Raw genomic sequence first — 16,615 nt, forward strand, 5'->3', positions numbered from 1 at the left:
GGTTCAGCTGCCATCCCGTGCTCACCTCGGCGCTGATTGTGCTCCTGGTGCTGGTGCTGGCGTTGTCGGTGGCCTTGGCTGTGCAGTCAGGTAAGGGAGGGGCAGCAGCCTGGGCCCAGCCCCTCGGGGCAGAGCGGGGTCCCTGCTCCCTGCACAGGGCAATCCTCACACCTTCTCCTCTTCCCCTGCAGCACCACAGCTTCCAGTTCCACCTGCGACTCCGCCGTCGGTTCTGGGCTGTCCCCGTGGCTGGGTTGGATACAATGGAGTGTGCTACTACTTGTCAAGGGATTCCAGAAGCTGGGAGCAGAGTCAAGAGCGGTGCTCCGAGCTCGGGGCCTCGCTGGCCATTCTGAAGGATGAGGAAATGGTGAGTGAGGGGCTGCGGGCGCTGTGGGGTGTCTGAGGGGAGCCTGGGGGTGCTCGTGGTCCGGGCTGGGTGCTGGTGGGGCTGGGGCTGCAGCCCTGTGCCGGGGCCTTGCAGGGAAGGAGCCCCGGGGCCGTGTCCCCCCGAGGGGCCGGGGCGGCTCCCACTGCTCTCTCCTTGGCAGGATTTGTTCTTCCGCCTCCGCGGGAACGGCGATTACTGGCTCGGGCTGCGCAGACGGGGCGAGCAGCTGCAGTGGGAGGACGGCAGCAGCTTCAGCTCCTCGTGAGTGCTGGGGAGCCGGGCAGGGCATGGGGGGACAGGGGCACAACGTGTTCCCCTGGCATCCAGCTGTCTCTGCTCCTCCCTTCAGGGTTCCTCTCCTAGGCAATTCGGAGTGTTTTTGCCTGGCTGACGATAAATTCAGGAGTGTGAGCTGCTCCAATCCGCAGCCGTATCTGTGCAGCAAGGCCCTAGGTGCCCTGTAACAGGGGGTGGGGAAAGGACCTTCTCCCCGCTGGGCAGTCCCAGCTTCCCCTCTTAGCCCGGCACAGGGCTGTCCTTTCTCAGCTGCACCCTGTGCCTTGCACTTGCTCTCAGGGTCACCTCGGTGCCTGTTCATCTCCTCGGCCAGCGCTGGGCTGGCTGTTCCAAGGAGAAGTCTCTGCAATCCATCCTGCCAGCCATGCTAGCTGGAGTGAGGGGATCTTTCTCATTTCACAACAAGCTGGAATGGGAAATCCAAATGTCCCTGGGCTCTTGGAGATCATCACCATCTGGCCTGGAGGTGAGACTCTTGGAGTGTACTTGGAAGAAGAAGAACAGCTGACATGTGCTGAGGAGGAATCCCTCTTTTGGCATCAGGCATCTCAGTTCGAAGAAATCTATCTCTGTCTGTGTTGGGGGTTGAATGCTTCGCTTTTCTTTCTGTGGAATTTCTCCTATTGTTATGCTAATTAATTGTGGCTACACCTTAAAACGACAGATAATGTTCTCTCGTAGGGGGGTGGCTGGAGGGGGAGGGGGGGGGGGAACCGGAAAAGGAAAGGTGGGATAGGGGGGTCTGGAGCGGGGGACGATCTCTCGCTTGGCTCGTGGAGTGGGAAGACAACCTGGGCTCTGCTCTGGCATCTTCCCCTGTCATCCCAGCGCTGAGATCCACGCTCCCTGCCTTTGGACATCGCTCCGCGGCTCTCCCAGCTCACCCTACTACCTCCGGACACTCTGCTGAGCACCACGACCGACACCGTGAGGGGGGAGTAACTTTCCCCATCCTCTCTCTCCCCTGGGCCGCGGCCGCCATCACCCAGCCCTCTTCAACTGCGCGGGACCTGCCCTGCCCCCACAGCACCGGTAACAGCACAGGGAGACGGCCTGCGGCCAGAAGGGACTGGAGCGGAGCTAGACTGTTCTGTTGCCAATTTTTATACCTGTTGTTGTTTTTTCTGCTTTGTTAAATACCAGTAAAGAACTGTTATTCTCATCCCCATATCTCCTGCCTGAAGGTGTCTCAATTGGACCTAAAATAATTAAAAGGGAGGGGGATTGCACTCTGCATCGCAGAAAAGGGGCTCCTGCCTTTCCTTAGACCATACCTGTCTTTCAAACCGAGACAGATTTTGGCGCCCGGAACGTGGGGCATTGCCTGAGGGCATTGAGAGAGGGGTAGAAAAGGGGATAACAGTTCTTAAATTACCCAAGCTTGTGGTAGGTTTCACCATGCTGTCCAGCTTACCCTGGATTGGCCTCCATGTGGTCACTGCTATATCTCTCCCATTTGCAAGCCCTTTTTTAAACATGAGTTTCATAACCAAAGTTACTGTGGCTATTATCCAGTTTATTATGTGGGTTGATCAGTTGAGGAATTCATGGATTTTTAATTTTCTCTGGAAGATGGCCACATGGATTCAGAGCTATCACACTCTAAGTGTGTGTTTCTGGGGCTACTTCAATAATGGTACTTACTGTGAGGAAGTGGCAGCAGGTGAAATTTTTTCTCAACCCATCACAGGGTTTTTGAAGTTCACCCCACCAGTCTTCAAGGGGTTCCAATCCACTTTAAATGCTAATGACATTATATTGTGGCTAGTGTTGCTTATATCCCTGTTAAACCTGTTCTATCTAACATTCAGAGATAAGGGGAGATTGACTTGGATAACAACCCTGATACCTACCCGAGGAAATAGTGATGTTACCCCAGAGCCTGATCCTATCCCAGAGACTAGGGAGGTTACCCCAGAGCCTGATCCTGTCCCAGAGACTAGGGATATTACCCCAGAGTTTGACCCTGCTCCACAGCCCACCTCGGAAAGGAACCACCCAGAATGGGTGGGGGTGCTAGCAAAGGAGATACGTGAGATGGGCCAGATGCTGAAGGAGTACCTCTCCCCAGCTGGTGAGAAACCCTCCCCCTGCCTTAAAGAGGGAGACTCTGGTGGTGCAGCAGTGGGACCCACAGATGTTACATCTGTCCAGGTTCCAGCTGAACTGCAAGGGCACTCACAGCCAGCAGCAGTTGCCCCTGTGGAAACTAGGAAGTCTAAGATGAAAACAAGGCACCTAGATAATAAGGGTCAGGAAGGGGGCCCCTCACAACCAGCAGGGGAGCCAGAAGTTGAGATCATCACTGAGTCCCTGTCATACGAGAGTCTCCGTAACCTGCGAAAAGACATTGTACGGCGGGGCCGTGAGGCTTTTACAACCTGGTTACTGCGGGTCTGGGACCTTATGGGTACAGGTGTGCAACTGGATGGTACTGAGGCAAGGAATTTGGGAGCCTTGACCCAGGACTCAGGTGTGGACCAGGTATTTGTAAGGGAGACAGGTCTCCTTTCCCTCTGGGAGCGACTTTTAATGAGTGTGAGAGAGAGATTTGTCCACAGGGAAAGAATGCAGGAGTACCACCAGAGAACACGTTGGAATACCCTTGAGGAAGGGATCCAAAAGCTGAGAGAAGTGGCAGTACTGGAGGTGCTCTTTGGGAGGGATGGACAGCATGACAATGACCCTGACAAGGTCAGGTGCACAGGGCAGATGTTGTGGAATCTGGCAAACCTGGGCCCATCTCAATATACCCCCTTTATTGCAATGATTGATGCTGATACCAACCAAGTGACAGTGGGCTCTGTTGCCAACAGGCTCAGGAATTATCAGAGTATGATGGCTGGCCCAGTGCAGGCTCATGTCTCTGCTGTGGCTAAGGACCTCAGAGAGGAGTTTAAGGAGGAGATGAAGGAGATAAGGGAAGAGGTGAGGAAGATCAGTGCAGCACCAGTGAGAGTCATGGACCCCAAAAGTAGAGCCCAACGCCCCCCAGCTAGGGAGAGAGGGTACACCCCACGTGCTGACCTGTGGTTTTTTCTACGTGACCACGGGGAAGACATGAGAAGGTGGGATGGGAAACCCACTTCCGTCCTGGCAGCACGGGTGCACCAAATCAGGGAGGGGAACACCAACAGAGGGAACTCCACTAAAGTGAGGGTAGCCTCAGCCTCCCATGGAGGTGCAGGGTATTACAGAAGGGAGGATGATCTGTCAGATCCCCTTGAAGGAACCTCCAGTATGTATGCCCAGGAGAGAAATAATAACCAGGGCTAGAGGGGCCCTGCCTCTAGCCAGGGAGAGGCACGGGAAAACCGGATCTTTTGGACGGTGTGGATCCGATGGCCTGGCACATCAGAGCCACAGGAACACAGAGCATTGGTTGACACTGGTTCACAATGTACATTAATACCATCAGGACATGTCGGAAAGGAACCTGTTTCAATTGCTGGGATTACAGGGGGATCTCAGGAATTGACTCTGCTGGAGGCTGAGGTGAGCCTGACTGGGAAAGAGTGGCAGAAACATCCAATTGTGACTGGCCCAGAGGCACCATGTATCCTAGGCATAGACTTCCTCAGGAATGGCTATTACAAAGACCCAAAGGGACTCAGGTGGGCTTTTGGAATAGCTGCTGTGGCAGCAGAGGGCATTAAGCAGTTGAACACCCTGCCTGGGCTATCAGAAAACCCATCTGCAGTGGGACTCCTCAGGGTGAAAGAGCAACAGGTGCCAATTGCTACCTCAACAGTGCACCGCCGGCAGTACCGGACGAATCGAGATGCCGTGATCCCCATCCACAAGATGATCCGTGAGCTGGAGAGCCAAGGGGTGGTCAGCAAAACCCACTCACCCTTCAACAGCCCCATCTGGCCTGTGCGTAAATCTGAAGGAGAATGGAGATTGACTGTGGACTATCGTGCCTTGAATGAAGTGACTCCACCGCTGAGCGCTGCCGTGCCGGACATGCTGGAACTGCAGTACGAGCTGGAGTCCAAGGCAGCAGAGTGGAACGCCACCACTGACATCGCCAATGCATTCTTCTCCATTCCTCTGGCAGCAGAGTGCAGGCCTCAGTTCGCTTTCACCTGGAGGGGTGTGCAATACATGTGGAACCGACTGCCCCAGGGGTGGAAACACAGCCCCACCATCTGTCATGGGCTGATCCAGGCTACACTGGAGAAGGGTGGAGCTCCAGAACATCTGCAGTACATTGATGACATCATTGTGTGGGGGAATACGGCAATGGAAGTATTTCAGAAAGGAGAAAAGATCATTGAGATTCTGCTGGGAGCCGGCTTCGCCATTAAAAAGAGCAAAGTCAAAGGGCCTGCCCAAGAGATCCAGTTCCTGGGAGTAAAGTGGCAAGATGGACGGCGCCAGATCCCCAGTGAGGTCATCAATAAGATCACTGCGATGTCTCCACCGACCAGCAAGAAGGAAACACAAGCCTTCCTAGGTGCCATAGGCTTTTGGAGAATGCACATTCCTGAGTACAGCCAGATTGTGAGCCCTCTTTACCTGGTCACCCGCAAGAAGAACGATTTCCACTGGGGCCCTGAGCAGCAGCAAGCCTTTGCCCAGATCAAGCAGGAGATTGCTCATGCTGTAGCCCTTGGCCCAGTCAGGATGGGACCAGATGTGAAGAACGTGCTCTACTCTGCAGCCGGGAACCATGGTCTGTCCTGGAGCCTTTGGCAGAAGGTGCCTGGTGAGACGCGAGGCCGACCACTGGGGTTCTGGAGTCGAAGCTACAGGGGGTCCGAGGCCAACTACACTCCGACAGAGAGGGAGATCTTGGCCGCCTATGAAGGGGTCCAAGCAGCCTCAGAGGTGGTTGGCACAGAAACACAACTCCTCCTGGCACCCCGACTGCCAGTGCTGAGCTGGATGTTTAAAGGAAAGGTTCCCTCAACCCACCATGCCACTGACGCCACATGGAGTAAATGGATTGCCCTCATCACACAACGCGCCCGTATTGGAAACCCGAATCGCCCTGGGATTTTGGAGATTATTACCAACTGGCCGGAAGGGGAAGACTTTGGTCTTGCCGACGAAGAGGAACAGGAACAGGTGACCCGGGCCGAAGAAGCCCCACCGTATAACCAACTGCCAGCAGATGAAACATGCTATGCTCTTTTCACTGATGGTTCCTGCCGCATCGTGGGGATGAACCGGAAGTGGAAAGCAGCCATATGGAGCCCCACACGACAGGTTGCACAAGCTACCGAAGGAGAAGGTGGATCGAGTCAACTTGCTGAACTCAAAGCTGTTCAGCTGGCCCTGGACATTGCTGAAAGAGAGAAGTGGCCAAAACTCTACCTTTACACTGATTCATGGATGGTAGCCAATGCTCTGTGGGGATGGCTGGAAAGGTGGAAAAAGGCTAACTGGCAACGTAGGGGAAAACCAATCTGGGCTGCCAATGAATGGAAAGACATTGCCACCCGGGTAGAGAAGCTGCCTGTGAAAGTCCGTCACGTAGATGCCCATGTCCCCAAGAGTGGGGCTAATGAGGAACACCGACACAATGAGCAGGTAGATCAGGCTGCACAGATAGAGGTGTCGCAGATAGATTTAGACTGGCAGCACAAGGGAGAGTTGTTCCTGGCTCGATGGGCCCATGATGCCTCAGGTCATCAGGGCAGAGATGCCACATATAAGTGGGCACGAGACCGAGGGGTGGATCTAACCATGGACAGTATTTCTCAAGTTATCCATGACTGTGAGACGTGCGCTGCCATCAAGCAGGCCAAGCGGGTGAAGCCCCTCTGGTATGGGGGGCGATGGTCCAAATATAAGTATGGAGAGGCCTGGCAGATTGACTACATCACACTGCCTCAAACCCGCCAGGGCAAGCGCTATGTACTGACCATGGTGGAAGCCACCACTGGATGGTTGGAGACCTACCCTGTGCCTCATGCCACTGCTCGGAACACCATCCTGGGCCTGGAAAAACAAGTTCTTTGGAGGCATGGTACCCCTGAGAGGATTGAGTCAGACAATGGGACTCATTTCAAGAACAGCCTTATAAACACCTGGGCTAGAGAACACGGCATTGAGTGGGTGTACCATATCCCCTACCATGCACCAGCTGCAGGGAAAGTTGAACGGTGCAATGGCCTGCTTAAAACCACCTTGAAGGCACTGGGTGGGGGAACTTTCAAGAATTGGGAGATTAATCTACCAAAGGCCACATGGTTAGTGAACACCTGAGGTTCCACTAACCGAGCAGGCCCTGCCCAATCTGAGACCTTGGGAATATCAGATGGAGATAAGGTTCCAGTGGTACACATGAGAGGTATGCTAGGAAAACCTGTTTGGGTGAATCCTGCCTTCAGCAAAGACAATCCCATCCATGGAGTTGTATTCGCTCAAGGACCAGGTTGCACCTGGTGGGTGATGCAAAAGAATGGAAAGACCCGATGCATACCCCAAGGAGACCTTGTTTTAGGGTGAAATACCTGTAGTACTGTGCCTATGTCTCTAACTGCATGTATGTATATATAATGTAACAGTTTAATTTGATATAGCATATTAGTATGGGAGAAATTCAGGGGTGGGTAATGTTGGAGGTTGAATTATTCCCTTTTCTTTCAGAGGAATTTTCTCCCATTGTTATGCTAAGTAATTGTGGCTACACCTTAAAACGACAGATAATGTTCTCTTCTAGGGGATGGGTGGAGGGGGAGGGGGGGGAACCGGAAAAGGAAAGGTGGGATGGGGGGTCTGGAGCGGGGGCTCTCTCTCGCTTGGCTCGTGGACAGCCTGGGCTCCGCTCTGGCATCTCCCCCTGCCATCCCAGCACTGAGATCCACGCTCCCTGCCTTTGGACATCGCTCTGCTGCTCTCCCATCTCACCCTACTATCTCCGGACACTCTGCTGAGCACCACGACCGACACCGTGAGGGGGGGAGTCACTTTCCCATCCCCTCTCACCCCTGGGCTGCTGCTGCCATCACTCCAGCCCTCTTCAACTGCGTGGGACCTGCCCTGCCCCCACAGCAACAGTAACTGAGCACAGGGAGACGGCCTGCGGCCAGAAAGGACTGGAGCGGAGCTAGACTGTTCTGTTGCCAATTTTTATAGCTGTTGTTGTTTTATGTTCTCTGCCTTGTTGGATATCAGTAAAGAACTGTTACCCTTATCCCCAAACCTCCTCCCTGAAGGCTTCTGATTTGGACCTAAAATCATTAACAGGGAGGGGGTTGCATTCCGCATCTCAGGAAAGGGGCTCTTGACTTTCCTTAGCAGATACCTGTCTTTCAAACCAAGACAATTGGGAATTCCCATTTTCTTGTTTAAACAGAACAGGGAACACCCTGTATGATGCGATTTTATCAGTTTGAAATTAGAGGAAAACCTCCATGTTCATCATCTTTCAGTTTAAATTGACAGAGTATCTCTGTTGTGCCTTCTTTTTTAGGGTTTAAATTGATAGAAACCCCCACGAATTCCATCATGTGAGGGATTTCCATTGAGGGGCAAAAAAAGGGCTGGGATAAAAAAAGCTAACTAAAGAAGGTGGGGCAGCCAAAAACAAGCAGGAATTAATGGCAAAAAAAAAGATGGGAAAAAAAAAGACTGGAAAAAAATGGAGCAAAAAAATGGAGGGAAAAAAGGCAGTGGGAAAAGATAGGGAAGAGTGAAAAAATGGAGATGGCATAATGGTGAAAAGGTGGCACTGAAGAAGCAGGAAAGCACGAGAAAGGTGAGGAGAAAAGGGTGAGAGACATGAGCAGAAAAGGATAGGAAAGATGAGGAAAAAACCGGGAATCCCAGAGACAACCTCACACACCTCAGGCCTCCCACCCAAATCCCACAGACCACACCCACACACCCCCAAGAGAGCCTCTCCAAATCCCACACACACCTGGGTGTGGATTCTTACAGGAACACACGGGAACAGCTTCTTGAAAGGGGATGGAAACAACGGGCAGGGGTAGGAATGTGTGCCCGCTGTGCTTCCAGCCTAGGAATCAGCCTGGCTGGGGCCATGGCATGGCAAAGGGTGTCCTTAACACCTGCCAGGCTTCTGGGCTCGAGCTGGAGCTGAGGAGCAAAGGGATGAGTCCAGGCAGGAGAACATGCCATGCTGTGTTACTCCTGGCAAGTGTGGATCTCTGTTGGCCATGGAGCCTCTCCTTCAGCAGGCCAACGCTCGCAGATGGGAATTCACAAGGCTACGAGGCTGGGAAGTGAAGAGCAAAGCTGCTGTGAAGGTAAAGCTCAGATCCTTCAGAGAAATCACCCAGGTCACTGGAGCTCTGGTACAGGTAGGAAGCAGAAAAGGAGAGATTTCCAGTCAAGTCTTTGTAGTCGGGTGGGGAAAAGGAGTGCTGATAGCCAATGGCTGCAGGGATGGTCATCTAAATTAGTTCAGACCAGATTTCTTTTTTTCAATTGCTGAGGGTTACTAACCTCACCTGCAGTTATAAAACCAAATAGTTACAGTTTTGGAATCTATTCTAGTTTAATCTGGCTGTCCTCCATGCTGCATGCACTCACAGCAGCCATATTGAACTCTCTTGGGATGTGTGAATTTGCTTCAGTCCCTATCCCAAACCTCATCCTTCATGGTTTTTCATCTTCTTTTCAATATGCTAGTAAATCTTCCATGTCCCTCTGCAATATTTCCATGGATAAAAACACTGAAGAACACTTCCTAAAGGTGAGCACGGGCACCAGTGGGAAAGGATGTTTTATATCAGCATTTTCTGTCCCTGTGGTGATACTGCTGTCCCTGCGAGGGAGCTGGGAAATCTGTATTTCTGCTCCTGTGATCTTTCTCATCTTTGCCACAGCTGATTCCAACCTTAGTTTTTCCCTCTGTAATGATGATTCTGGACATCTCAGAATGTATCCACAGGCCTTGAAAATACGACTCATGGTTATGAAGAAAGGAAAAGTCAAGTCACACCATTTCCAGGCTGGCAACCCGGCTGTCCCTCGGTGCACCTCTTTTAGTGACAGCACTCGGTGGCCATTCCTGGTGCGGTTCTTTGATTATTTTATTTTATACCCTTCTCTCTAGTTTATTCCCTTCACCCTTCCCAGCCTTTCCCGTGCCTCTCTTTTTAACCAGCACCGCCACCCCATGGTCTCTCGGTGCAGCTCTTTCAGTCGTGGGGCAGCGACCACTGCTGGTGCAGCACTTGGAGAACATTTCACACCAGTCTCTCTCTATTCTATTCCCGTCACTCCTCCCAGCCTTTCCCGCTGCTCTTTCAGCACCTCCGCAGCCCTGACGCTCCCTTGGTGCAGCTCTTTTTGGTGACACTTGGGCAGCAGCCACTGCTGGTGCAGTATTTTTAGACTATTTTATACTATTCTCTGAATTTTATTCCCTTACATTTCCCAGCCTTTCCCGTGGCTCTTTTTAACCAGCACGGCCGCTCCGACGGTGGCTCGGCACTGCTCCATTAGTGATAGCGGGCAGAGGAGAGCCAGCAGTGCAGCTTTTTATTCTGATGGTTTTCTTCTCTGGATCCCATTGCAGCAGCAGCCCAGCTGTCCCTCGGGGCAGCTCTTTCAGTGCCAAGGGGCCGTCTGGACAGGCGGCTGCAGCCAGGCCAGGGCAGGGCAAGACACAGCGCAGCGCTGGCGGGGGCGGGCGTGCGGCGGGGCTCGGAGTCTGCCGGCCTGGGCACTTCAGGCACAGAAATGAATCCCAATTCTCGGCCATAGCCAGCACCTGCTATTCCTCCCCTCTTTTCCTGCATGGATTTCACAGTTTTCCGTTTCCTGCCACAGAGCTGGAAAGCCAAATGCCTGCCGGCCCCATGCCCATCCCCACTGCTTTCCTCTGCTCCAGCCTTGTCCCTCTTTATCCCCCCTTTACTTCACACCACTTTCTCCTCCTCCTCTCCCTGCCAGCTCGCAGCAAAGACATTTCACCCACTGGCACCAGCTGCCCCCTCTCACTCGCTCCCATTTTGCCCACTTTGAGCTACTGGAGCTGCCTACATGTGGAACCAGACCCGCTGTGGGGCTTGGTAATTGTGGGATAGGAGTGAATCATCACAGGGCTGATTGGAGTGGACTGGGTCTGGCCAGGTGCCAGGAAAACTCCTCTGTCCCTCTCCTCCTCACACTGGGTGGGCGACAGAACACATCAGGAAAGGCTCGAGGATCTCAATAAAGGCAGCAAGAGATCTTTCACCCATCATGGGAATGGGACAGGGAAATTTAATTCAATTCATTACCTAGCAAATCAGAGTAAGGAAATGAGCATGTGTGAGCTGTTCTTCAACATCGAAGCACAGTCCAGAAGTCTCCTGGTCAAGCCACTTGGTGATGATTTCCAAGAGCCAAGAGAAATTTGCAATTTTCTTTTCAGCTTGTTTTGCAATGAGAAAGTTCCCCTCACTGCAGCAGGCAGGGCTGACAGGATGGATTGCAGAGACTTTTCCTTGGAACAGCCAGCACAGCGCTGGCAGAGGGGATGAACAGACACTGAGGTGACCCTGAGAGCAAGTGCAAGGCACAGGGTGCAGCTGAGAAAGGACAGCCCTGTGCCGGGCTAAGAGGGGACTGCCCAGCGGGGAGAAGGTCCTTTCTCCACCCCCTGTTACAGGGCACCTAGGGCCTTGCTGCACAGGTACGGCTGCGGATTGGAGCACATCACACTCCTGAATTTATCATCAGCCAGGCACAAACACTCGGAATTCCCAAGGACAGGAAGCCTGCAGGGAGGAGCAGAGACAGCGCTGGATGCCAGGGGAGCACGTTGTGCCCCTGTCCCCCCATGCCCTGCCCGGCTCCCCGGCACTCACGAGGAGCTGAAGCTGCTGCCGTCCTCCCACTGCAGCTGCTCGCCCCGTCTGCGCAGCCCGAGCCAGTAACCGCCGTTCCCGCGGAGGCGGAAGAACAAATCCTGCCAAGGAGAGAGCAGTGGGAGCTGCCCCGGCCCCTCGGGGGGACACGGCCCCGGCGCTCCTTCCCTGCAAGGCCCCGGCACAGGGCTGCAGCCCCAGCCCCACCAGCACCCAGCCCGGACCACGAGCACCCCCAGGCTTCCCTCAGACACCCCACAGCGCCCGCAGACACTCACTCACTATTTCCTCATCCTTCAGAATGGCCAGTGACGCCCCGAGCTCGGAGCACCGCTCTTGACTCTGCTCCCAGCTTCTGGAATCCCTTGACAAGTAGTAGCACACTCCATTGTATCCAACCCAGCCACGGGGACAGCCCAGAATCAACGGCGGAGTCGCAGTTGGAACTGGAAGCTGTGGTGCTGCAGGGGAAGAGGAGAAGGTGTGAGGATTGCCCTGTGCAGGGAGCAGGGAGCAGGGACCCCGCTCTGCCCCGAGGGGCTGGGCCCAGGCTGCTGCCCCTCCCTTACCTGACTGCACAGCCAAGGCCACCGACAACGCCAGCACCAGCACCAGGAGCACAATCAGCGCCGAGGTGAGCACGGGATGGCAGCTGAACCACTCGCCTGCAGCAGGAAAGAGCTGCTGGCTGCCACAACCACAGCCCGCCCTCCAAGCTGCTCCCCCAATGCCCGGCGAGCACAGGAGGGACCTCTCAGCCTGTTTGCTCCTCCCTCCCTCCCTCAGCTGGCAGCCAGAGAGCCAAGAGCCTGGACACGGGCAGGGACACAGCTGTGGGGACAGCCAGGGACACACTGCACTCACCTGGCAATCTTCTGAGGATGCGTTTGTCTACATGGCCGGGTGCTGATGTGCCCTTGGTCTCCAGGGGCTCCCTCCCACTGCCATCCCTGCTGCAGATTCCATTCTCCACATCTTTCCTCACTGCACGCTCACAAGTGGCAGCTCCCTGCTTATGACAAGTGGCTTCTTGTGCCCTTGGCAAGTGTGTCAGCCCGGCTCCTGGTCCCTCCTGGAGATGCAGGAGCTCCTTCACACGCCCATGACTGGAGTAGAATTCTATCTGCTCCAGCTCACAGCCGGAATCTGTCTCCACGGAAAAATCATCCCCTTCCTTCTGACATATCAGGAGTGGTAAAAAAGCCTTTCGGAGATCGGCCTCGGGAACAGCTGTACACCCACGGCGATGGTCCATTGAAAGGGACATGATGACAGGTCACAGCTGGTCTCGGCCCTGTGGGACACCGAGGCTCAGGAAAGGAACCGGGCGGAGCCATCGCTGCTGCTGCACCGGCTCGTCCCCAGGGATCGGCGACAAGGACGAGACCGCGGGCAGCCGCTCCCTCCGCCGTCTCAGGGCACGGGGCACACGGGGGAAGCCGGCCCAAGGAACTCGCCAGAACCGCCCCGTTCCCCTCAGCGCGGCCCCTCCGGCCGCAGCGAGCCCCGGGCTGGGGCACAGCCGAGCGCGGCTCGTACCTGTGCTGGAGCCGCTCCGAGCTCCGGGGTCGCCGCTCGACACCGCAGCTTCGGTCCCGGAAATGGAATAGGCGGAGTTTTCGCTGCCGCTGCTTTTTCAAGCCGAGCTGGGGTCGGGGCGGGTTTTTGGCCCTTTGGAACATTCAGCGTGCTTGACAGGAGGGGAGGCGGAGCTGGGAGGGGGGGAAGGTTTCCGGAGGAAACCACTATGAAATAGTGTCAACAAGTCCCTTGAAGTGCAATTACAAGAATTAAAAAATGCAAGTCTTTTGATATAGAGATGAGGAATGTGAAGTTTGCATGGTGCTAACTCCTGTTAAAATCCGTTCCTTTAACCTACAAGATGCAGTTATTTTATTGTAGAGATAAGACGGGAGCAATTAGTTCAACTCTTTTCTACTTTCTTTTTGCTTGTTCTTGCTTTAATGTCATCTATGGATAAATGCCTAAGAAACGATTATCTCAATTTCTTAAGAGAGTTAATACTTCTATATTAATGTCCTGGTTTATGTTATGAATGATGTTCTATTTTTCTCAATTTATCAAGCAACAAGATTAATAGTAAGTTTTTAATAGTAACAAAATGAATACAATCAAAGTATTGGAGATGACAATTAAAGTATTGGAGATGAAACAATCAAAGTGCATATATTTAAGAATATACAAAATTTGGCAGTAAGTAATTTAGTATAATTGAGGTTCGTATAAAGCATAAGCAAAACCGACCGGGGAGGGGCCCCCCTCCGACCGGGGATACGGAGAGTGGCTCGCCATTCCTCACGTATCAAAGTATCCAGGCTAACAATCCCACTTACATACTGTAGGCTACAGAAGTTTCTAGAAAGCTCCTCCTAGTTTCTATTCCTAAAATTTACGTAACTATACTGCACGGCGCATGCTCTACTAATGGGTTAGGGGGTCTCTCCTCCTTTTGAGGGTCTTATTTCCGGTGAAGGCCCATCATCTTCATCAGTGACCGAGGTGTGACCCGCAGGTAGCGCAGGCGCCCTGTATGACTGAGCAGATGTTTTCCATAACATGACTCTAATTAAGTCCCATGCTTGGAATCATTCCATTTTTGACAGCTTCAAGGTTGAAGCTGTATTTCTAGATGCTGCTTATCAGACCTCCGTCCTTCTACTATTCTTATCTGACTTTTTTCTAACCTCCTTCTTCGACTCCCAACATCTGGAAGATGTCTTTTATCCTGTCTCACCCATCTCCCCCCCTCACTCTGTAACAATTGTCTTCTATTGATCTAAATACAATTTTGCTAATATAGTTACAATTTAATTAGCACGAATCACATTTATCACATTTAGGACAACTTTGAAAGAAAACTTCCAAAGAGCCCCCCCAGGAAGCAAGCTTGAGCAGCCTCTCCCCCAGTTGGATCGGAAAGAAAATTCGGCGAAGAGAAGTGCCCAGCACAAAAAAAAAAAAACAACCAAAAAACAAACAAGAAACAAACGAACAATACCGAACAGCAAAACCTCTCGGCTCTCTGAAGAGATGACAAATCCAGGAAGTCTCTCTCCCGTGGGTGGTAGCTCGGCTCAGTCTGTTCTCAGTTCCTCCAGCGCTGGAAAATGTCGCAGCCCAGGCCTGGTGGCCACAGGTCCAAGCTCCTGGTGCTTCCCCCTGGGTTCCCAGTCCAGAGCATGTTTAACTAATTGCAGGAGAAAAAAAAAACCAAAACAAAGCAAAACTTTCCAGGGAACTTCTCTGCTTCAGTTAGTCAAAAACTAACTAAAAGCAAAGGAGAGCTCTCTCGCACTGTGCACCACGGTGACACAGTCCAGAGTGGTAGAAGTACACGACATCTTGTTGGCTTTTTGCAAATATTGAGATAAATGCTATATGTATAATATTGAAATAGCTTTACTATACGAATATAGGTTCTTTTTTCTTTTCTTCTTTCTCTTCTAATAGCAAAAGTTAGACATAAGTTTTTTGAGACAGTAGACTTAAACTATCCGATTATTTATAATAACAGCCCGTGAACGTGTGATGGGAACCCTGCAGCTGACACAACAATTATCAACACTCACCGGCTGCAAAAAGCCGAGACCACCACCCAAATTAAAAGGTGATAAGAAGAAAATTAAAACCACAAGCCAAGAAAGACGCATGCTCTAAAAAGGCGGACCCAAGCAGTGGCCATGCTAAAGGGCTCCCAGAAAAAGTTTGACTATGCAAGCAAGACTATAAAGATGCAATGGATTGATGTATTGTAAAACGTATTTAAAGGGGCACTTCCGAAGCAGCCGTGTGCTCTTGGCAGCATGCCAAGCACCCGGCCGTTTTAACCCTTTCCTTTATTTTTGTCTCCTATTGTCTTTTTATTAAACCTTTTAAATTTTACCGGGACAGTGAAGCGTGTTTTTCACAAGAGGACAAAGGGATGAAACTCTGATCTCTATGTTTTGAAAACAACCCCCGCAGACATTCCACTGCTTCTCCTTCCCCCCCTTCACTCTCAAATCCAGCCTTAAAGGTACAAAACTTATTTCTAGGCTGAACATACAAATGGGGATACAATTCAACATCCCAAAGTCACCCCAGGACAGCACTCTAAGCTTCAGTCTCGCCTTGCATTACTGTAGAAAAAGCACGGCTCCCAGCTGGCTCTGCAGCACGTAAAGCCTTTCTCACAGCGTTCCTGACATCTCCTGAGGCAGCTCTGGGCAGCACAGCCTGAGCCTGGCGCTTGTCATACGGTGAATCCCCAGCTAAATGAGCAATTGTGAGCTGAGCACTGGGACTGCCAGCACAACTTTCACCTCGTCTGTTCAGGTGCTTTCTCCTCTCCAAATCCCACAAGAGATATTGAGAATTGGTTAAAATCAGGGAAGGCACATTATGACAATCTGTGGGAGTGAGATCATAGGAATTAAAAATACTTTATATCGTATTCTCAAAACAAGGAGAAGACATTCTTCTTTATAGCTTGTCTGAATTCCTTGATGTAATGATGAGAGAGGGCCTCCTATTGTGGATTCCGATCACAATAGGCACGGAGGGATCTGTGACAATGCAGTTCCTCGGGGAAGCAGACACGCAGGGATAGGTGACAATGCAGTTCCTCGGGGAAGCAGACACGCAGGGATCTGTGACAATGCAGTTCCTCGGGGAAGCAGACACGCAGGGATAGGTGACAATGCAGTTCCTCGGGGAAGCAGACACGGAGGGTTCGAGGGGACCGGCCGGGGCCGAGCAGCGGGGACAGAGCCGGGGAAAGCATTCTGAGACTCGGGAGAACAAAGGAGTTTGGAACAGGCTGAGGAAGGATTGCAGAGGCGGGGGAGGCCAGAGCTGAGACGGGGAGAACAGAGGGGTCCCCAGGGGGTCCCGGACTGCCCACCTGGGGTACAGACAGAGGGCTAAGGGGAGGGAGACCCGGCACGGAGCATGGGAAAGACGGAATTGTGGTGGTTTGTAAAGATTTCCTGAAATTTTCACCTGCCGAGACCTGGGCAGTCTCCCTTGTATCTGACAAGGAGCAATCAGTGTCCGATTTTTAAGACTGACACACTGTTATACCAAGAAGAATTTTATGCGTCTTTGGGAAACACACATGTGAAAACAAAATTCCCCGGAAAAGCTCTCTTTC

General features: G+C 52.4%; 1 protein-coding gene and 3 long non-coding RNA genes across 4 annotated transcripts in view; 2 read left to right on the plus strand and 2 right to left on the minus strand.

The window, feature by feature from the left end:
- LOC148222925 (protein ecdysoneless homolog) overlaps window positions 1-16,615 on the plus strand; it is a 95,523-nt gene that overhangs the window by 62,526 nt on the left and 16,382 nt on the right. The gene's annotated exons all lie outside the window — the stretch shown is intronic.
- On the plus strand, window positions 192-1,198 carry LOC148222931 (uncharacterized). The gene is made up of 3 exons (XR_015804974.1): window positions 192-370; window positions 552-652; window positions 741-1,198. It is a non-coding gene; the product is annotated as an uncharacterized LOC148222931 (long non-coding RNA).
- LOC148222932 (uncharacterized) lies at window positions 10,843-11,958 on the minus strand. The gene is made up of 2 exons (XR_015804968.1): window positions 11,464-11,958; window positions 10,843-11,373 (listed from the first exon to the last, which is right to left on the minus strand). It is a non-coding gene; the product is annotated as an uncharacterized LOC148222932 (long non-coding RNA).
- Window positions 12,033-13,109, minus strand: LOC148222933 (uncharacterized). The gene is made up of 3 exons (XR_015804967.1): window positions 13,003-13,109; window positions 12,328-12,757; window positions 12,033-12,128 (listed from the first exon to the last, which is right to left on the minus strand). It is a non-coding gene; the product is annotated as an uncharacterized LOC148222933 (long non-coding RNA).

This window comes from Sturnus vulgaris, chromosome 8 (genome assembly GCF_052056855.1).
Source record: "Sturnus vulgaris isolate bStuVul1 chromosome 8, bStuVul1.hap1, whole genome shotgun sequence".
Lineage (NCBI taxonomy): Eukaryota > Metazoa > Chordata > Aves > Passeriformes > Sturnidae > Sturnus > Sturnus vulgaris.